Below are 23,084 nucleotides of genomic sequence, written 5' to 3'. Positions count from 1 at the left end.
GAAACCAAATTTCTAGAGCTTTTGCAGTAACTCTTCTACAATATAATTTTAAGATTTAAAAACAAAGATTGTGAAATTAAATAAATCTTACAGCAGACCTGTGTTCTGTGACTTCTTGCTGTAGCACCTGTTTCTGTTTTCAAGAAGGTTTTTTCTCCCCCTAAAATACCTCTACAGTTTTATTCCCTGAAATCATCACCTCAGGTGCTTTTGATAATAAAATTTGTATGCGGTGTAATTTATTTTTATTGTACCCTTTTTAAAGGTCTATAGTGCTAACGCAGAAATAACTGCCAGTCACATGAACTGATATTTATTGCATCTTTTATTGAAACTGGCATGTAAAGTTTAAATGCTGTTGTAATATGTAACACTCTACCTTGAAAAAAATAAGAGGCATCATTCTTAGCTTCCCATAAATAGATTCTCCCAGCAGATACTGGTAAATAAGGGTGGTAACTTCCAAAAGTAAGTGCATTTGCAAACAGCAGAAAGGTGTGAGGAGGGTGAGGAAACAGTAATAAGAATGTGATTATTCATTTCTGCAATGTACATTGCTTGTTAGTTCTCTCAATTTTATCTATACAGGAACCAGATCCTTAGCACAGAGAAGGCTTAAATGTGCCATAAATGCAGGAGCTAAGTATTCCCCTGGTGTAGACAGCATTCTGGGGTAGAGAGGAGGTGGGGCTGGTTGGTGGACTGATTGGTTGGGAGGTGTTATCTGCTGGTAGAGGTTAAAGCAGCTCCCAGATGCCCTGAAGTGTAAATCTATCTAATCCCACCCTCTCCCTCCTAAAACACTGATCACTTCTTTGTTGCACCTGACGATCTGGCATATATATATAGAGAGAGATACACACAGGTAAGCTTTATGGTCATTATTTAACCCTTATCTAGGTACCTCAACTCACTTTGCCTTTAGTTTTAAAACTAAACATTTCCTTGTTATTAAATGTGTGTGAGCAATACTGATGGAAGACACCTAAGAAGTGGTTTGAACATCTTTGTTAGTTGAGAGAAACTACATGGGAGAAGATTAGGTGAAGGGGTTTGTGATCATTGGATTGTTGTCACTGATAGGAACCAGAGGACCTATGAATTCCTTTCCTTAGGGCAGTGGTTCCCAAACTTGTTCCACCACTTGAGTAGGGAAAACCCCTGGTGAGCCGGGCTGGTTTGTTTACCTGCCGCGTCCGCAGGTTCGGCCGATCGCAGCTCCCAGTGGCCGCGGTTCACTGCTCCAGGCCAATGGGAGCTGCTGGAAGCAGTGGCCAGTACATCCCTCGGCCCGCGCTGCTTCTAGATGCTCCCATTGGCCTGGAGCAGCGAACCGCGGCCACTGGGAGCCACGATCGGCCAAACCTGCGGATACGGCAGTTAAACAAACCGGCCTGGCCCACCAGGGGCTTTCCCTGCACAAGTGGTGGAACAAGTTTGGGAACCACTGCCTTAGGGTATGTCTACACTGCAATATAAACTCGTGCTTGAGCTCAGGCTCAAGCCTAACCCCCCTTTGTATCTATAATCCACTAACCAAGAGCTCAGACCCAGAATCCCAGGACTCTGGAGGGTCTGAGCACAAGTCAAGCCGGGACCAAGGATTCAAGCTCTATTACTTTCCAGTGTAGACATGGCCCTGCTTGACTCATGTCAAGACCTATTGGGCTTCAAGATTAAGCTTGATACTTTTATGGAGGAGATAGTATGATGGGATAACAAGAATTTGGCAATTAATTGATCTTTAACTATTCATGGTAAATAGGCCCAATGGCCTGTGATGGGATGTTAGATGGGGTGGGATCTGAGTTACTACAGAGAATTCTTTCCTGGGTATCTGGCTGGTCAGTCTTGCCCACATGCTCAGGGTTCAGCTGATCGCCATATTTGGGGTTGGGAAGGAATTTTCCTCCAGGGCAGATTGGAAGAGGCCCTGGGGGTTTTTCAACTTCCTCTGCAGTATGGGGCACAAGTCACTTGCTGGAGGATTCTCTGCACCTTGAAGTCTTTAAACCATGATTTGAGGACTTCAGTAGCTCAGACACAGATGAGAGGTTTATTGCAGGAGTGGGTAGGTGAGATTCTGTGGCCTGCATCGTGCAGAAGGTCAGACTAGATGATCATAATAGTCCCTTCTGACCTTAATGTCTATGAGTCCTTGAGTCTATGTCCCAGTAGTCTGCCAAAAGTATCCCACAATTCCATAGGGTAACTTCCTTAGTCCTCTCTATCTCAACAATCTGCAATCCACTCTATTGAAAACGGAAGCTACCCCTCCCTGCCGAATGACAGCAACTCAGGTCAGAGTTAACCCATTCTTTTCTGGTCACCAATCTGCAGGCACACTATCAGAGAGTCTCCTGGGTTTTCAGTAGAGAGTGAACTCATCAAGACTTTTGCAAAGTGAGCTGCTTCATGGTCACGGGAGCAGAGTCAACATCTGATGAATCTCTGGTGTGAGGCCTGTAAAACTGTGGACATCAGCAAAAGCTCCAAGAATGACCCATGCGTACCAGCACATAGCTAAAAAGCAGGCAGCTCTGCAGATTTACTGGACCGGGGATCAATGCAGGGAGGGTATTAAGAAGCTGAAGAATGAAAACCGGAAAACCAGTGACAAGAACCAAACCTTGGGCAATTCATCAATGACAAGCCCATTTTTTATGATGACTTTGACTGGGTTTTGGGCAGCCATACGTGCTTCATGATGACCTGGTCAGATGGGATGGTGACCTTCTGGCTCCTGAATCCAGCATGGGGACTGATGGGAGCCAGGAGGAGCATGAAGTGACTTTTAATGAGACTAGTCCCAAAGCAGGCTATGGATGAGGATCAACAGCATATTCTCAGACCCTATTCGGAAGAGAAGTTTGATCCCCTATAATGAACAGCCCACTATACAGCCTGCAGAAAACCCAGTGGAGATAAAAGCTGCCCCAGAGCCTGGTAAGTGTATGAATCAAATGCACAACTTATTGTTACAGCAGTGGGAAGGATTTCTGCTATAAGAAGCAATGGAAAAACAATAAGCCCCATCTACCAGTGTGTGGCCACGAATGGCAGATTGTACCACAGCTCCTTGGCTTTCTCTCTCCCTTTCCCTTCCAGCACATGAAGTTCAAAATGGTGACTTGAAATTTCAAACATTTGTAAACAGCTGTAAAGGTTATTTTAACTGTTCAGTCAGAGGTTGCTAGGGTCGTTCATGTTTTCCTTTCAGTAATAAGAAATATGCCACTCTGTAATCACTGGCCTGTAAACAGTGAACTGAGTGTGTGTGTTTGGGGAAACAGTATTTTATTTCCAAATCTAGTGCATTTCAGTTAGAGGTAATCCATGCAGTCTGCCGGTCACAAAATCATTTCTCCAAAGTATAAGTGGACTGTCCTTTTATTCCCAGAACTGTGCCGGGTGTGGGGTGGAGTAAAGCTGCAGATTTTAGCAGTGTGTGTGTGGTTTTGTTATGGCAGCTGGCGTGCCCAATACTGTGAGTGTATTACTATTTCAAGACAAGTTTACAAATAAATTACGTTATATTTTCAAGGAAGTTTATTGCTATCATTACATCACATCATACAAACACGATGTGAGATAATAAAGCTAAAACCAGATTCAGGAGCAATTAAGCATTAGTAAGAGAATGACATTCCTCTATTTAGCTACGTACAGCAATTCACATTTCAATACACTCCATCTGTACACCCTTTCTACTCCCCCTCCAACCACATCCACCATTCACTGTGTCATTCAGACTTACATTGCATGGCAATCAAGCCCATACCCCTCCCAAGCACTGACCCCCCCCCTCAAAAATGAGCCACTTTTTCCCCATAAGCACATTCACAAAGGTACTGTTCCCCTTCTTCCACTGAGCCATGCATGGCCATAATGTAAGAACACAAAATATCCCTGACTTCTGCTGCCAGTGTGCAACCAGCTCCCAGAACCAGCTCTCTGGCTGAGGATACTGATCCAGTGTCCCCTCAATGTTATTGGCCCTTTCAGGGGGAAATGGTTCACCTTTGGCTTCACAAAGGAGGTGAAACTTGACTTCATGACTTCAGAAAGTCATGGTAATGCAAACAATATTGATGATGCTGGAATCCAAATGGGTTTGTAGACCCCTCCAATGTGATTCTAATCTGTCAAAGTACATTCAACAAGTATTCTGCACCTACTGAGAGTCTTGTGATGCTGGCAGGCCACATACCAATTCTTGCCCAGGCTGCAGGCATAAGCTAAAAACTAACAAACTTGTAGCTGGAGACCAGACCAGATCACTTATATGTTAGTTTTGCTCAAAATAGGTATTTGTCTTATAAGAATGTATTTAGTGTTTAGACTCTATGAAATGCTTGTAAGTTGCTGCAGGCATTAATCTCACTTGCAATGTCTGTATTCCATACTATAAGAAAATATGTAAGTTTTGCTTTATACCTTTGAAAATGTTCACTCTGAACTTGTGAACTCAGGCATGGGAATCATCTCCACCTCCCACCCAAAATCAGATTGGCTGTCAAAGATCATCAGAATACAAAGGATGGGTTAATGGCCCTATAACACCTGGGAAATGCTGTGTGCAAGGAAGCTCATTCTGTTGACTTGGAAGCTGAGTGAAGGAAACAAAACAGTCACAGGAAAATTTTTCATCTTTTTTTGATATTTGAACTCTGACAGGACTAGAGCCACCAAACTGAAGCCAGAGATTCCCCAGTGTCTGCCTCCTGGGTCCTCCCTCAAAGACACTGAATTGACAGATCACTACAACTCCGTCACTCTTAGGATTTAGATGGTAACTCATTTGTGTGTATATGTTTGCTTGCATTAACCTGTAAATAACTATTTCTTTTTCCTAGTTAATAAACCTTTACATAGTTTATTATAGGATTGGCTACAGGCCTTGTCTTTGGTGTAACATCTAAGGTACCAATTGATCTGGGGGTAAGTGGCTGGTCTCTTGGGACTGGAAGCAACCTGAGTATGGTGTGATTTTTTGGTGTAAGTGACCATTTATCTGTAAGTCCAGTTTGTCTGAGTGGCAAGATAGACTGGAAAATCAAGGGGATTGTCTGTGACTCCATTGTAAGACTTATAGTGATCCAGGAGTTCACATTTGTTACTGGCTTGGTGAAATCTAATTATAGAACCCACCATCAGCTTGGGGTGTCTGCCCTGTTTTTGATAGTCTATCTGAGGTAGGGACTCCAGAAACTGTGACAAGTGTAATTAAACCTTTTTTGCCAGGGCCTCTGAATCTCAGGGTATGGTTTTAGAAGCCAGTGTGAAAGGGAGTACACAGAGTCCCACAGAATAACAGTGGGGACAGTAACAACATTTATGTCAATGTCATTTGGTGGGAAGTGTTCCATCCTGTCCATGAATATAGACTCCAGAGAGGTGAAAAAACACTGGAATCATAGAGTTTTCCAATACAGCCTATAATGACGTTCATAAATCTGTCTCTATGCTCCATTAGTGCCTGCATAATGATGAAGTAGTACCCTCTGTGGTTTATGTAATTACACCCTCCTTGAGGAGGGCAAACTATGGGCACATGAGTCCCATCAATGGCCCCAGCCCAGTGAGGGCACTACCAGAATCCCCATTTTCTCAAAGCCAGCAATTATCTCTGAAGTAGCTTTAATGCCTTCCACCTTGGGGTAAACTACACACCTGATTGCCTCAGTTATCTTCTCCACCACTTTGCCCACAGTTGACTTTCCAACCCCAAAATGGTTGGCAATGGGGTAGCCAGCTTCCAGACAGGTGCCCCCAGCACCTCCTGCCCACCATGATCAGCTGTTCCGCAGCATGAAGGAGGCGCTAGGGTGGTGAGGGTGGGAGCGGGGGTAGGAAGAGGTGGGGCAGGGAATGGAAAGTGGTGGAGGTAGAGGTGGGGGCTTGGAGAAAGGGGTGGAGTTGGGGCGGGGCCTGGGATGGAGCAGGGATCAAGCATCCCCGGTATCTAGTAAGTCAGCACCTATGGACACTTGAGCAGTATCAATGAGCAAGCAAATACCTTCCTTCTTCATTTTTATTTCCAAGCCTCCCATCATCTCTGCCCTTGTAACCAAACTGTCTTTTTTCCGATGAATATGAGTTTCCTTGAAGACTGGCTGAACTCCTAAGTTTTCCACCATTTCTTTGGCAGCAGAGATGGCATCTTCAAATCCGTTATCTATGTAGGCCACAACGAACGCAAGGCAGCTTCCCCTCAAAGTAGGAGCAATCGTGATGTCCATCAACTGAGTTTGTAATGCTTTGCTTGAAACATTTACTTTGAACAGGATATTGTGCCAAACCATAGCTGAGATCACAAATTTGAAGTCAGTGATCTGGTTTGCCAGGTTTGCACCTTGTGTTGGTGTTCAGCCTCGGCTTTACTCAGCTACGCCAGTTCCATCAGGATGCCATAAACTTCAGTCGCTTGGTATCTCACTAGCCTTACGCTGTCAATGTGTCTCTCCCAGCGAGTGTCATCTAGCAGCTTCATGGTCAGATTTGTAACGTTGTCACTGAGGATCTTGGATGCTGAAAACAGGATGTATAGAAAGCTCTTGGATTCAGCACAAGGATCCTTGCCTGAACGCCACTGTTTCCTCCCTTCGTGTTTGCCCTGTTGTCATGGCTTTGGCCATGGAATTCCTGAAGCTTTATTTTATTCTCATTCAAAACATTCATAACAGTTCTGCTAGGCCTTTTCCAGTAGAGTTGTCTACAGACGTTAAACAGATAAAGTGTTCTTTTCCTTGGATAGCCATCCTCGTCGCCAACAAATCTTACCATAAATGATATTTTTCACTGTGACTCATGTCAGGAGTGCAGTCCATTATTATGGTGTAGTACTTCACTTTGCCAAGCATCATCAATATGTTATCAAGCACCTTCCTTGCCATAAGGTCAATCAATTAGTTTTAAATTTTTTTGCTGCCCTAATAGTCCATAGCTTCTTTGTGAACCACTCAACATAGGTGCTCACGTATCATCATTTTTCCCAAGGAGTTCTACTAAACTGAGAAAATTATCATTATGTTCAGTGAACAACTTATTGGACGAGCTCCAGAAAACCAAATAATTCTTTGCAAGGAAGAGGGTAATTGAGATCAGATGCTTGAGCACGTTCCTCCAACGTTGGGTTTTTACATCAAAAATGTGTTTCTGCATCTATTCATTTATTCAGGTTGAGCGTGGATTTGACCTTCATCCATTTGGAGTAGGCCATAAAATAGCTAGGTGACCTTTCTTGTTGTTTCAGAGCATCAGCTAAATTATGCCAGTAATTGTACCTAGAAAGTGCAAGCAAGAATTTTGCATTCTTGTCAAATATTTAGCAACAAAACCAGAATACTTTGTCAGTTGATTTTGAGTAAACTAGCCAACGTGGATTCAATTTCTCACCATTCTTGAGCACTCTTTCGCAGTGTGACTTTGAGAAGTGTCGCTTCTACTCATTTACTGGAAACGTCATATCCTAGATTTTGCCCAGCCTCTTCAAAAATTGTACAATGAATAGCAGCAGAATTTAGGATCTGTCAGCCATAAAGCATGATCTGATGTACTGAGTTGTGGTGTGCAATTTTTCTCACTGCTGTTTCTGTCATCATGCAAGGCTGATTCTTCTTTATCGTTTCTCTCATTTTCATGTAAACCAGATTTTTTTTTTGGTCATTATTCTCATGTGAGTCACACTCTTCTTTATTGCTAAAGGATTGTTTTTTGCTAACAACAAAAAGAGCACCCTGAGCCTGGCGCCCCCCCACGACCAGCCTGGGTCTCCTGGGTCGCCTGGGTCTCCTGCCCCTAAATCCAGAACCTGCAGGTGGTGGTGATTTTAGCCGATGTCTCACTCATGAGGTAACCGAATCTGAAAGGGAACAGCTCCTGCACGCTTTGCTATAGACTGAGACCATATGCTGCTAGTCTGTGCGCTGCAATGGTGCCTGCTGAAGTGATTGCTGAGTGGCATGGGAAAGTGTCCTCCCACAGTGGAAGAAATAAGGCAGCCCTCCCAAGAAACCATCAACAGAGGATTGCAGATTACCTCCAGGAAAGTTTCCTAGAGATCTCTATGGAGGATTCACAGGACATCCCGATGCACATAAACAAAGTGTTTTGCAGGGTCCCCTCTCCCTAAATGTACAGGGGAATGAGAACCAGATAGTCAATCTACCTCTATTGGTTATTTCACTCTCTCTTCAAGCCTGATTAAAAAAGGGTAAATGATCAGATGTGTCCCAGCAATATTGAAGCAAACTGAGTACTTACTAGAGATTACCTCCCCTGCATCAGGCTAACCCATGCTGGACTGCTGGGAGTGGCTTGACCGCTCAGGAATCAAAAACATGTCCTGGCTTGCCACACCACTGGATCGCCTGGTTGTCTGTCCCCCATACTCCTCCTCCTCTTCCTCATCCAGAACCTCATCATCAGGGTTCACTGCAGTGCCCTGTGACTCCAGCTCCCCCAAAGTATCCATGGGGCACTTGGTGGTGGAGGTGGGGATGCTGCTGAGGATGGCATGCAGCTCCTTGTAAAAACTGCATGTCTGCAGCTCCATACCAGATCTACTGTTAGTCTCCCTTGCTTTCTGGTATGCCTGCCGCAGCTCCTTGATTTTCATGCAGCACTGCTGCATGTCCCTGTTGTAGCCCTTCTCCACCATGCCCCATGCTATCTGGCAATAGATGTCAAAGTTCCTATGGCTGGATTAGAGCTATGATTGCACAGCATCCTCTCCCCACAGACCCAGAAGATGCACCACCTGAGATGTACTGCAGGTAGGACCATGTTTGTTGTCTGGAGCCAGCCTGGTCAGCTGGGCAGTTGTTATGTTAGCTCTCCACGCCAATCAAACAGGAAATGGAATTTCAAAAATTCCAAGGGCTTTAAAAGGTGAGGCGCATGTACCTGTATAACTGGCTGCCAGGCAGCGGAGTTCAAAATGGTGACCAGAGTGGTCATGGTGGGAAATTGTGGGACACCTCCTGGAGGCCACTAAAAGTGACATAAGCAGTGTGATGTCTACTCTGACACTGACACTACATCACTTTTATTTCATCAACCTAAACACTATGCCTCTCATTGAGGTGGATTTATTAGGTCGGCATAGTGGGTGAGTTAAAGTGGTGGGAGGAAATTTGTAGTGTAGATACCTACACAGTTAGGTTGATGTAAGCTACCTTATGTCGACCTAACTCTGTAGTATAGACCAGGCCTAAGAGTTTGCTACATCTACAGTAGCTGCAGTAAAAGCTCATTAACTTCTTTTTCTTTTAAAGATATTTTTCAGATAGGGCAATTTTTTAAGGAGTGGGTATTTAATTCACAGAAATGATCCAAATCAATTCTAAATTACTAGAGGCTAGAGGCTTTATCTACTGGCATTCAGTCTTTGTTCTGAGTTACTTTATATTCATTACTGAGAATATTCTCTTAGCAGGTGCATTTGTGACCAGGATTGCCAATAACATTTCAATGAGAACTCTGATGAGTTATAAGGAGAAAGTATTTTTCTTAAGTCATTAAATGCCCCCCAGCTATTGTTCCTGAACTGGTTTGTTCTCTTTCTGCCAATCTTGTTGGGGATTGTCAGTTTTAGTGAACAGAAGTGCATACATTGAATGTGACATTTTTTTTTCAATTATCTGTCAATGCACATTGTCCAGACATGCCAAAAAGATTATGCAACTTTTTACCATGATGAATAATGTGTCCAATGAGCATGAATCGGTCCAAGTCTTCAAAGATACTTCTTCACCTTTTAAATCTTCCTTGATGTGTCTTAACAATCCAAGTCTGCATCTTTCTAGTTAGGGAAGCAAAGTTTTATAAAATACCCAATTCTACAATCATTCTGCCTGCAGGATTCCCATTTCAAAGGGAGTTTTCAATGTGGATCAGTGGCTAGATTTGGCCCATCTTTCTTCCTATCAGCTCATTCTCTTTTATTTCAATAATGCTTTTGAAATGCCTGAATTCAAGACTGTTAGCTAAACAATAAATAGGAAAAAAAAATATGTGTGGACAGCTCTGCAAAGACATTTCTGAAGTATGATCAAATAAAACACACACTTTTCCCTAAAATTAACTTTTGACTGGATCACATAAGGTGCTGAACTCCCTCAGCTCCTACTGATGTTGTGTTGGTCTGTCCACCTCTATACTTATATGTCCCCTATAACTGTAGTATCTGAGTACCTTCAACTGGAGTTGCAGTGCTGAGCACATTCCAGGAAGCTTCCAACATTTTGTAGTGCAATAATTTTATTCCCATTAGATTCAACATTGGAGATAGATAGGGACAATCTGGACTTAATGCTTTCATAGGTGCATAGGAAGTGAGTGGTTATTGTGCAGGGAACCTTTCCCCACAAAGCACATTCCAAGCCTACTTGCCCACCCCTTCTCTCCCATGACCAGTGGGGACATGTTACCAGCTTGCAAGGCAGGCCAGGCCAGGTGAGATGGTTCAGTCTGTGAATTCCCCTGTATAGTGGGGAGGCATTTTGCCTCTCAAAAGTCCTCATGGGGCAGAGCACTGGGTTATCACGATATATTATCCCCTTTAAACAGTTCAAATAATATTTCACAACCAAATGATAAAACTCAGGAAAATATCATTGCATGTGAGTTCTTTTACCTTCAAAACGTTAACAAAATAGGCTGTGCTTCAGTATAAAAAACCTAAACTATTTCTGGCTTTAAAGATGACCTGCAGAGGAAAAGAAAATATACGTTTGTGCATTTTTAAAAATTTCTTTGTGATGTATAAAGAAGGCCTGAAAGAGGTACTCTCTCCTGAGGGCAAGTCTACACTATAAAAATAAGTTGACCTAAGTTACGTCGATGTACAGCCACCGCAGTAATTTAATCGCTTTTGCATGTCCACACTATGCTCCTTGTGTTGGCAGTGCACATCCTCACTATCAGTGCTTGCATCAATGCAGAGAGCAGTGCACCATGGGTAGCCATCCCACTGTGCAACTTGCCATCATCTAGCACAGAGTGTTTTGGGAATGGTTTGCAATCCCTCATAACAGCAAACGAGTTACATGGGGTGACTGGGAACATGGTTTCAACATCCCATGATGCAGTGTTCTCCATCCCATAGTGTTTCATGCCTCTTTTCAAAAGCCCCACAAACCTATGTGTCTACCATCTCTGTGAGAAGCATGGATTCTGCATAGCCCTGCACTATTGTGATGAGCATTGCAAGCACAGCATGCCTTATCCTGCAGTACTTGCAGACTCACCAGAAGACCTGTGGGGAACATGATGATTCCTTGGAGACTAGCTTGCTGTGGGACATAGAAAGAAACAACTCAAGGTTGGTTGTGACATTAATGGAGCAGCTGCATACGGTGCACATGGACAGGGACACCTAGCTCTGGGCCTGAGAAACAAGCACTGACTGGTGGGATAGCATTGTTATGCAGGTTTGGGATGACGAGCAGTGGCTGCAGAACTTTTGGATGCACAAGGTCACATTCCTGTAACTGAGTGCGGAGCTCACCCCACCCCTCCAGCGCTATGACACCAAAATGAGACACTGACAGTGGAGAAGCGAGTGGTGATCACTGTGTGGAAGTTAGCAATGCAAGATTTCTACCGATCAGTCAGGCACCAATTTGGAATCGGGAAATGCACTGTGGGGATTGCTGTGATGCAAATGTGCAGGGCCATTAATTGCATCCTGGTATGAAGGAGTGTGACTCTTGAAAATGTGCGGAAAATAGTGGATGGTTTTGCAGCAATGGGGTTCCTGAACTGCAGTGGAGTGATAGATGGCATGCCTATACTTATTTTGGCATCAGACCACCTTGCTACTGAGTACATCTACAGAAGTGGCTACTTTTCTATGGTGTTGCAAGTTCTGGTGGATCACCAGGGACGTTTTACCAACATCAGCATGGGATGGACAGGGAAGGTGCATGACATGCATTTTTAGGAACATAGGTCTATTCAGAAATCTACAAGCAGGGACTTTCTTTCCAGATCAGACAATTACCACTGGGGATGTTTAAATGCCAACAGTGACACTGAGAGACCCTGCCTACCCCTTACTTCTATGGTGCATGAAGCCGTACACCGGCCACCTCAACAGCACCAACGAGCGCTTCAACTACAGGCTCAGCAGGTGCAGAATGACAGTTGAATGTGCCTTTGACTGTTTGAAAGTCTGCTGTTGGTGCTGTCTATTCAGTAGATTAGACCACAGTGAAAAAAGTATCCCAATGGTTATAGCTGCCTACTGTGTGTTTCATGATATCTGTAAAGGAGGGGAAAGTTTCTGCTGGGGTGGAGATGGAATGGCTGTCCACTGATTTTGAGCAGCCAGATATCAGTGATATAAGAAGAGATCACTGGGGAGCTATTTGGCTCAGTGAGGCTTTGAAAGATCAGTTTAATAGTGAGCCACAGTAATGTGCGTTGCTATGGTGTTCTCTGCCTGGCATTGTTTTTTTGCACCCCGGTATGAAACTTGTGATGAGTGCTTTGTGTGTGCACCTATTGCTATGATCTGTGAATGATGTCAGCCCCAGTCACCATATGTTGTGAACTAACAAGGATGAACTAAGTTTCCTTAAATAGACTTTTATTCCAAATACATGGAAACAGATATATTTATAACAGAATGAAACTTTATAAATACAGGAAAAAGAACCTTTGAAGGGGAAAGAACATTTTCCATTTCACAAACACATACACCAACCATGTCTCTCATAGATCAGTGTGTGTGTGCAGCTGTGATTGTCTGTACTCTCCCTCTGGGTGGAGTGGTAGGGATAGTGCAGCTGCCCCAGACACCATGTGGAATGTGTGTGGGGGGGAGGAAGGGGTGTAGGGAGGTGCCGTAATGCAGTTTTCTATGGGCTGAAGAGAGAGGTGAGCACAGGTCTGTTGAAGCTGACGGTCAGTAAGAGTCCCCAGCATGTCTGTTTGCTGCTTGAGAAGCACTAGCATCTCTTGCTGCATGTCAGCTATAGCAGGTGAGTTACATTGGCGAGAGCAACATTTTAGTGTAGACGTTTACAGTTAGGTTGACTTAAGCTGCCTTGCATCTACCTTACTCCTTAGGGTAGATGAGGCCTCAGTCTCCATCTGTACCACAGTAAAGTAGTGTGGTGGAGGGGAGGGCAGTCAGGTTTTTTTTAACGAATTAGAAATTCAGGTTTTGTCTATCTGGAAGTATCTGTGGAAGACTGGAGATTGGATGGGATTATGGCATCAGACGATCCCAAAGAAATGAAACCTGCTCAGTTGAGGAGGAGTGTATGTTTTTATTCAGACTGATGCAACAGTCTGGTGGTTTTTGATAATACATATTTACATAAAACAATTGGAAGATACCTGAAGTGAGCTGTAGCTCACGAAAGCTTATGCTCTAATAAATTTGTTAGTCTCTAAGGTGCCACAAGTACTCCTTTTCTTTTTGCGAATACAGACTAACACGGCTGCTACTCTGAAACCTTGAATCCTCTGACACTGGCCTTCCGTCAGTGAAAGCTCTGAAGCATCTGATGGGTCTTCCTACAACACCAAGGAATGCCGGACTTGACATGACTATTTTTTTTAAAGCTAAGACAAGCAGAAAATACAATTCTTTACAAGAAAAAGTGAAAGACTTTTCAGGCCTCTTTTATACATCACAAGGAAAAAATGGTTATCTGCTAAAAAATAAATTAGGCTTAAACTCTTTTAAAAGTATAAACATGAGACAGAAATAACTATTTGAAAACAGTCTTCAAAAACAGTTCTTGGTTCAGTGTTGTGACTTCTCTTTTTCTACCCTAACAAAAGATCTCAGAAAGAATTTGTGGAAAAACTAAACAAACCGAAAGCTACAAGCTAATAATTAAAAAATGATCTACAGAAAGCTCTTTGCCACTTGCAGCTGCATCTGGAATTTGCTATTTTTCTGTAGAACAAACAAGTGTCCCTTAAAAGGAATGCTGTTGATTTAGGCTATGTCTATACTCGCACTTTTGTTGGGAAACATTTTTTTTTGGTCAGGGGTGTGAAAAACACACCCTTCACTGACAAAAAAAAGTGCAAGGTATGGACAGTGCTATGTTGGCAGGAGATGCACTCCTGCTGATATAGCTACTGCCGCTCATTAGGGGTGGTTTAATTATGCTGGCAAGTGAGCTCTCGCCAGCTGGCATACAGCCTCTACACGGAGAACTTACAACGGCACAGCTGCAGCGATACAGCTGTGCCGCTGTAAAGTCCATAATGTAGACATAGAAACTAATCACGGCAACTCTTTAATAAGAACAATTATCTGGAGCCAGTACATCATTTATGTAAGAAGGCTACAGTCTGTATTGTTTTCCCTTTCCCGCCCACTGATTTACCTTCTTTTCTTCTAAGGATTGGGTTATTATCGCCTGTCATTCAGCAAACACCACTTGCAAATCCAAAACCTCTGTAACGTTCCTGTCAAATTTCAGAGTAGCAGCCGTGTTAGTCTGTATTCGCAAAAAGAAAAGGAGTACTTGTGGCGCCTTAGAGACTAACAAATTTATTAGAGCATAAGCTTTCGTGAGCTACAGCTCACTTCATCGGATGCATTTGGTGGAAAAAAAAAAATGGGCAACGACCCCCTCGTGGGGTGAGGAGGGAACCAGTTAAGATTTCGGCAGCTCATCACTGACAGAGTCCCATTAAAGACTATGGGATGTCAAACAGGTACGGGGTACTAGTAAGTACTAGATACTAGTGGATCTCTTGGCCATATTGGGGGCCTAAATGTTGATATAGTTATGGTAATAAAATTCCCAGACCAGTGCAGCTAGCCCCTCACACACAGTGTAATACCTTGGGGACATTAGCACAGGCCAAGACGATGTTTCCAAGTTAACCTTTTCATATAGTTCTGCAATCCCCTGGAAAATTGTTTTTCCAGGAGGGTCTTCTGTTTATGACTGGATGGCAAAATGCTGTCAAAATGAGGTAGCCAGGAGAGATTAACTACCCCACAAGACAAGAGAGAAATCATGCATGTACATCTGCTTTAAGAACCCCTTCTTGGAATATGGGGGGGATGGGAACACAACCTCTGACTATGTTAATATTTATATAGCTTTCTAGAAACACTATATTGTCAGTACATGGATCCTGAGAGGTACACAGGGTTTCTTTCACTGGATTTATTTGCTTTACATTTCAAAGGGTATTGTTTTACATCAAAAGAGCATGCAGGCTTATCACAGATGGGCTTGCATTTCTGATAAACTCAGACACAAGGAGCTGCTTTGACAGGAATCACATCAACTCTGTGGGTGCTCTGGGGCTGGAGCACCCATGGGGAAAATTTGGTGGGTGCAGAGCACCCACCGGCAGCTCCCCGCCCCACCCCCGGCCCCAGCTCACCTCCACTCCACCCCCGCCCCTGAACATGCCGCCCCGACTCTGCTTTTCCGCCCCCCCCCCCCGGCTTCCTGCGAATCAGCTGTTCGGCGGGAAGCCGGGGAGGGCTGAGAAGCAGGCGATGGCTTCGCACTCAGGCCGAGGGTGGCGGAGGTGAGCTGGGGTGGGGAGCGGTTCTCCTGAGCCCCCCCGGGTTACCTGCTGCAGCGCGGGCGGCCCTCCTCGTAACTCCCCGCACCCGAGCTCCCCTCCGCTCTGCCTACCTGGGCCTGAGTGCGAAGCCGCCACCTGCTTCTCAGCCCTCCCCGGCTTTCCACATGAACAGCTGATTCGCGAGAAGCCTGGGGGGGGGTGGAGAAGCAGAGCAGGGGGGCGCGTTCAGGGTAGGAGGTGGAGCAGAGGTGAGCTGGGGCCGGGGGTGGGGCGGGGAGCTGCCGGTGGGTGCTCTGTACCCACCAAATTTTCCCCTTGGGTGCGCCAGGGCTGGAGCACCCGTGGAGTCGGTGCCTAAGGCACCACTTTTGGCCGATGAAATTTAGAAGCCCTTTTAGAACCTGTCGTCCCTCATGGAACAACCAGTTTTAAAAGGGCTTCTAAATTTAACAACCGGTTCTAGCAAACCAGTGGGAACCGGCTCCAGTTCACCAGTGGACTCTGTATGAGTGATAGATCTGCATTAGTGGATTACTGCAGAAATCCACAGCCAGTCCTTGCTTACAGACAGCCCCCAACCTGAAGCAAATACTCACCAGCAACCACACAACAGAACCACTAACCCAGGAACCTATCCTTGCAACAAAGCCCATTGCCAACTCTGTCCACATATCTATTCAGGGGACACCATCATAGGGCCTAATCACATCAGCCACACTATCAGAGGCTCGTTCACCTGTGCATCTACCAATGTGATATATGCCATCATGTGCAAGCAATTCCCCTCTGCCATGTACATTGATCAAACTGGACAGTCTCTATGTAAAAGAATAAATGGACACAAATCAGATGTCAAGAATTATAACATTCAAAAACCAGTTGGAGAACACTTCAGTTTCTCCGGTCACACGATTACAGACCTGAGGGTGGCTATCCTTCAACAAAAAAACTTCAAAAACGAGAGACTGCTGAATTGGAATTAATTTGCAAACTGGATACAATTAACTTAGGCTTGAATAGAGACTGGGAGTGGATGGGTCATTACATAAAGTAAAACTATTTCCCCATGTTATTTCTCACCCCACCCCACCCCACCCTCCATAATGTTCCTCAGACATTTTTGTTAACTGCTGGAAATGGCCTACCTTGATTATCACCACAAAAGGTTTTCCTCCTTTCCCCCGCTCCTTCCTACTGGTAATAGCTCATCTTAAGTGATCACTCTCCTTACAGTGTGTATGATAAAACCCATTGTTTCATGTTCTCTGTGTGTGTATATAAATCTCTCCACTGTATTTTCCACCGAATGCATCCGATGAAGTGAACTGTAGCCCACAAAAGCTTATGCTCAAATAAATTTGTTAGTGTCTAAGGTGCCACAAGTACTCCTTTCCTTTTTTGTGAATACAGACTAACACGGCTGCTACTCTGAATACTGCAGAAAAGAGACTTTAGAGTGTAAAGTCAGGAGGGTGGGGGGGTAGGGACTGTATTTTCCTATGTGTTTGTACAGTACATTTTAGGGGCTAATGCAAACAACAGACCAAGAGAGGCGAGGCCCTACATTCAACTTGATGGCACTTACTGTGCAACACCACATTCACCAATTCAAAATTCCAGGGAATGTTCTAGGCCTCCATGGACAAAACTCCATTAATTTGGGTAAAAACTGGAAGGGGGAAAATGAGGGACAGGGATCCCCTGGCATCCTCTTAGCACCCATGTGAGCATTAACCAGCTCTGCAATTGTCTCTGTACTATAACAGATCAAAGAACCAGTTAATGGCAGCCATTAACAGCTTCCCTCCTAGCAATACCCTCTTCCATGCTCTGTCCATGTCCTATTGAGTTTAAAATGCTGACATCCCAAATGACTTACCTCCCAGTCAAAAAGAAAGAAAGAATAGCAAAAGGAGCCAGAGGGAAAGGAGACTGAAGGAGGCTTCATTCTTTCCTCCCTCCTAGAATGTGCCTTCCCAAAGTCTGCTCCATGGTATGCGAGAGAGAAACAGGGTACAAGCCACCTGTGCATCCCTTCAGGAGCACTGGAAGCTCTCTAGAAGTGAAGGGACCACTGGAGCCAGAACTGACCTGCTCTGCCCTTTTCCCCAAGGCTCCACCCATATTTCACCTCTTCCCCCTGATGCTCTGCCCCCATCACACCTCTTCCCCCGAGGCCCCCCCCACTTGCTCCTCTCTGCCCCCTCAGCCCCCATCACTTGACCTTAAGGCAGGTAAAAAGAGGGAGGACATAGACCTATCACTTTTTAAAATGATTGGGCCATGGCTCCCTGGCCCCCTGTTCTGGCGTGCCTGCATCCCTTCCAACCTGGGAGGTAGAAAAGTACTTTGGAGGTGGCAGGGTGTGTTGAGGCGGGGAAACAGGGACCTGGATGGGAGTTGGAGGAATGGTGGTTGTTTCAAGTTCCAAATGCTGGGTAATAACGAGAGGATTGCAGGTTTATCAAACTAGATGGGCTCTTTATTAAGAGCACTATATACAGAGATGCTGTAACTGCAGCTAACATTCAAACTATGTACACACAGTCTGGCTTTCTGGTTCTTTTTCCAAACTCTTCTATCCGGCAACCTGTCCTCCTTCTTCCAAGTTCCCTGCAGGCTGCTTACAGTGGTGATGAGGTGGAAATGGGAACCTGGAGGGTGGGAAGCAGGGATGGGTGGGGGATGGGAAGAATGCAAAGAGGAGAGAAGTGGAGGTAGAAACAGGGTGCAGAGAGGAAGGAGGACTTGGTGGAGGGGAAGCAGGATGTGGAATTCAGATGCAGAGTGGTGGTAATGAGATTGTGCATACGTTGGTTAAGAATGTATGGGCTCTCAGTGGTCCTGCTGTACTTGAAAATGATCTATTTTCAAATTTCTATTAAAAAACTCCTCCTTTGGAGGACAACATTCCTGTGCGATCTCCTTGACACTCATTATATTGATAAGGTATATTCCCTGATTCACTAGTCAGCAGGGAGTTTTCTGGGAAATTTGGGCTAAGTCAACACTGTGAATTGCAGAGAGCACTGAAGTGTTGCACATGAACTGCCCTGTGTAGATGCTGATGACGCAAAGTCAGAGGTACCTAGTTCGCATTAACATAGTCCTCTTTGAAACAGGACCATGTTAATGCAAATTAGGCACATTTTCATAGAATCATAGAATCATAGAATATCAGGGTTGGAAGGGACCCCAGAAGGTCATCTAGTCCAACCCCCTGCTCAAAGCAGGACCAAGTCCCAGTTAAATCATCCTAGCCAGGGCTTTGTCAAGCCTGACCTTAAAAACCTCTAAGGAAGGAGATTCTACCACCTCCCTAGGTAACGCATTCCAGTGTTTCACCACCCTCTTAGTGAAAAAGTTTTTCCTAATATCCAATCTAAACCTCCCCCATTGCAACTTGAGACCATTACTCCTCGTTCTGTCATCTGCTACCATTGAGAACAGTCTAGAGCCATCCTCTTTGAAACCCCCTTTCAGGTAGTTGAAAGCAGCTATCAAATCCCCCCTCATTCTTCTCTTCTGCAGACTAAACAATCCCAGCTCCCTCAGCCTCTCCTCGTAAGTCATGTGCTCTAGACCCCTAATCATTTTTGTTGCCCTTCGCTGTACTCTTTCCAATTTATCCACATCCTTCTTGTAGTGTGGGGCCCAAAACTGGACACAGTACTCCAGATGAGGCCTCACCAGTGTCGAATAGAGGGGAACGATCACGTCCCTCGATCTGCTCGCTATGCCCCTACTTATACATCCCAAAATGCCATTGGCCTTCTTGGCAACAAGGGCACACTGCTGACTCATATCCAGCTTCTCGTCCACTGTCACCCCTAGGTCCTTTTCCACAGAACTGCTGCCGAGCCATTCGGTCCCTAGTCTGTAGCGGTGCATTGGATTCTTCCATCCTAAGTGCAGGACCCTGCACTTATCCTTATTGAACCTCATTAGATTTCTTTTGGCCCAATCTTCCAATTTGTCTAGGTCCTTCTGTATCCTATCCCTCCCCTCCAGCGTATCTACCACTCCTCCCAGTTTAGTATCATCCGCAAATTTGCTGAGAGTGCAATCCACACCATCCTCCAGATCATTTATGAAGATATTGAACAAAACGGGCCCCAGGACCGACCCCTGGGGCACTCCACTTGACACCGGCTGCCAACTAGACATGGAGCCATTGATCACTACCCGTTGAGCCCGACAATCTAGCCAGCTTTCTACCCACCTTATAGTGCATTCATCCAGCCCATACTTCCTTAACTTGCTGACAAGAATGCTGTGGGAGACCGTGTCAAAAGCTTTGCTAAAGTCAAGAAACAATACATCCACTGCTTTCCCTCATCCACAGAACCAGTAATCTCATCATAAAAGGCGATTAGATTAGTCAGGCATGACCTTCCCTTGGTGAATCCATGCTGACTGTTCCTGATCACTTTCCTCTCCTCTAAGTGCTTCAGGATTGATTCTTTGAGGACCTGCTCCATGATTTTTCCAGGGACTGAGGTGAGGCTGACCGGCCTGTAGTTCCCAGGATCCTCCTTCTTCCCTTTTTTAAAGATGGGCACTACATTAGCCTTTTTCCAGTCATCCGGGACTTCCCCCGTTCGCCACGAGTTTTCAAAGATAATGGCCCAAGGGCTCTGCAATCACAGCCGCCAATTCCCTCAGCACTCTCGGATGCAATTCGTCCGGCCCCATGGACTTGTGCACGTCCAGCTTTTCTAAATAGTCCCTAACCACCTCTATCTCTACAGAGGGCTGGCCATCTCTTCCCCATTTTGTGATGCCCAGCACAGCAGTCTGGGAGCTGACCTTGTTAGTGAAAACAGAGGCAAAAAAAGCATTGAGTACATTAGCTTTTTCCACATCCTCTGTCACTAGCTTGCCTCCCTCATTCAGTAAGGGGCCCACACTTTCCTTGGCTTTCTTCTTGTTGCCAACATACCTGAAGAAACCCTTCTTGTTACTCTTGACATCTCTTGCTAGCTGCAGCTCCAGGTGCGATTTGGCCCTCCTGATATCTTTCCTACATGCCCGAGCAATATTTTTATACTCTTCCCTGGTCATATGTCCAACCTTCCACTTCTTGTAAGCTTCTTTTTTATGTTTAAGATCCGCTAAGATTTCACCATTAAGCCAAGCTGGTCGCCTGCCATATTTACTATTCTTTCGACTCATCGGGATGGTTTGTCCCTGTAACCTCAACAGGGATTCCTTGAAATACAGCCAGCACTCCTGGACTCCCTTCCCTTTCATGTTAGTCCCCCAGGGGATCCTGGCCATCTGTTCCCTGAGGGAGTCAAAGTCTGCTTTCCTGAAGTCCAGGGTCCGTATCCTGCTGCTTACCTTTCTTCCCTGCGTCAGGATCCTGAACTCAACCAACTCATGGTCACTGCCTCCCAGATTCCCATCCACTTTTGCTTCCCCCACTAATTCTACCCGGTTTGTGAGCAGCAGGTCAAGAAAAGCGCTCCCCCTAGTTGGCTCCCCTAGCACTTGCACCAGGAAATTGTCCCCTACGCTTTCCAAAAACTTCCTGGATTGTCTATGCACCGCTGTATTGCTCTCCCAGCAGATATCAGGAAAATTAAAGTCACCCATGAGAATCAGGGCATGCGATCTAGTAGCTTCCGTGAGTTGCCGGAAGAAAGCCTCATCTACCTCATCCCCCTGGTCCGGTGGTCTATAGCAGACTCCCACCATGACATCACTCTTGTTGCACACACTTCTAAACTTAATCCAGAGACACTCAGGTTTTTTCCACAGTTTCGTACCGGAGCTCTGAGCAGTCATACTGCTCCCTTACATACAGTGCTACTCCCCCACCTTTTCTGCCCTGCCTGTCCTTCCTGAACAGTTTATAACCATCCATGACTGTACTCCAGTCATGTGAGTTATCCCACCAAGTCTCTGTTATTCCAATCACGTCATAATTCCTTGACATCACCAGGACCTCCAGTTCTCCCTGCTTGTTTCCAAGGCTTTGTGCATTTGTATATAAGCACTTGAGATAACCTGTTGATCGCCCCTCATTCCCAGTATGAGGCAGGAGCCCTCCCCTCACAGACATTCCTGCCTGTGCTTCCTCCCGGTATCCCACTTTCCCACTTACCTCAGGGCTTTGGTCTCCTTCCCCCGGTGAACCTAGTTTAAAGCCCTCCTCACTAGGTTAGCCAGCCTGCTGGCAAAGATGTTCTTCCCTCTCTTCGTAAGATGGAGCCCGTCTCTGCCCAGCACTCCTCCTTCATGGAACACCATCCCATGGTCAAAGAATCCAAAGCCTTCTCTCCGACACCACCTGCGTAGCCATTCGTTGACCTCCACGATTCGACGGTCCCTACCCAGGCCTTTTCCTTCCACGGGGAGGATGGACGAGAACACCACTTGCGCCTCCAACTCCTTTATCCTTCTTCCCAGAGCCACGTAGTCCACAGTGATCCGCTCAAGGTCATTCTTGGCAGTATCATTGGTGCCCACGTGGAGAAGCAGGAACATTTTAGTTCACACCAGCAGGGTCCACATGGGGCAGTTAGCGCACAACACTTCAGTGCACTCTGCAGTTCACACCCCTGTAGAACTCCCTGTGGCGCAATGTAGACAAGCCCAGAGTGAGTCCTGTTTTCTTTTAGCATCTTTTGATCTTCTCCCTTTAAAGGGACTGGAAACTGTTAGCTAAAGCTTTGGCTTTTCCTCAAATTCTTAATATAACATTACAGAGAATTACATAATTTAAAGATGGCAAAGGCCAGCTAGGTTATCTAGTCAAGTCTCTTTTCAGCCTTGCTCTGGTTGGCATATTTTATGGTGTTTTTTTCCAGGCTGACTCTAAAAGTCAGAAATGATGAGGTTTCCACCACTTTCCTTAGGAGGCTTTTCTACAGAACCCCTCAAGGCCAACTGGCTAAGGAGGCACTGTTTGGTCAGCAATTTCTATCAGTCCTGATGAACTCACTACACCTAACAGTGCTGTGATAAAATTTAGCATTAAAATAAAGAACATTATGAGAGGTATCAAATGATAGCTGGTGACATACTGGTCATTAATACCACTGTGAAGTGTATGTATTAACTCTGTATGGGGGATTACATACACATACTGATATTAGGCTTTGAAGTCTGTAACCAAACAAAGGAAGAAACAGGTTTCTTCTAGACCAGAGGAAAGGTACTTATCTCGCTGTCATATGTAGGATAAGCATTGTAAGCCAAAACCAATGGGAGCTATATTTGCACATAAAGTGAACAGGAAAAAGAGGTTGATGTGGGATATGAACTCAACATGGCACCAGCACATCAGAGAACAAACAAAAAGAATGCATTTCAAAGGTTTACTGGACTGAAACAGGGGATGTATGCTGAACACCCAACTATCCATTCCTCTAAGAAACACTCTTGGCAGAGGGGGGTGATTCGTAAAGGAATGGATCCTGAATTGACTGAAAACCAGCAAACTCTGCAAAAAGACTTTGAGAGTGAGTGTGACAATCTGATGGGGTTCCCAGAATTGTGAATTACTCTGTTACCCCTCTCAGCCTCAGCAAGAGAGAGTTTTGCTACTGCTA

Source organism: Dermochelys coriacea, chromosome 1 (genome assembly GCF_009764565.3).
Source record: "Dermochelys coriacea isolate rDerCor1 chromosome 1, rDerCor1.pri.v4, whole genome shotgun sequence".
Lineage (NCBI taxonomy): Eukaryota > Metazoa > Chordata > Testudines > Dermochelyidae > Dermochelys > Dermochelys coriacea.
Note: the sequence above shows the minus strand (reverse complement) of the source record.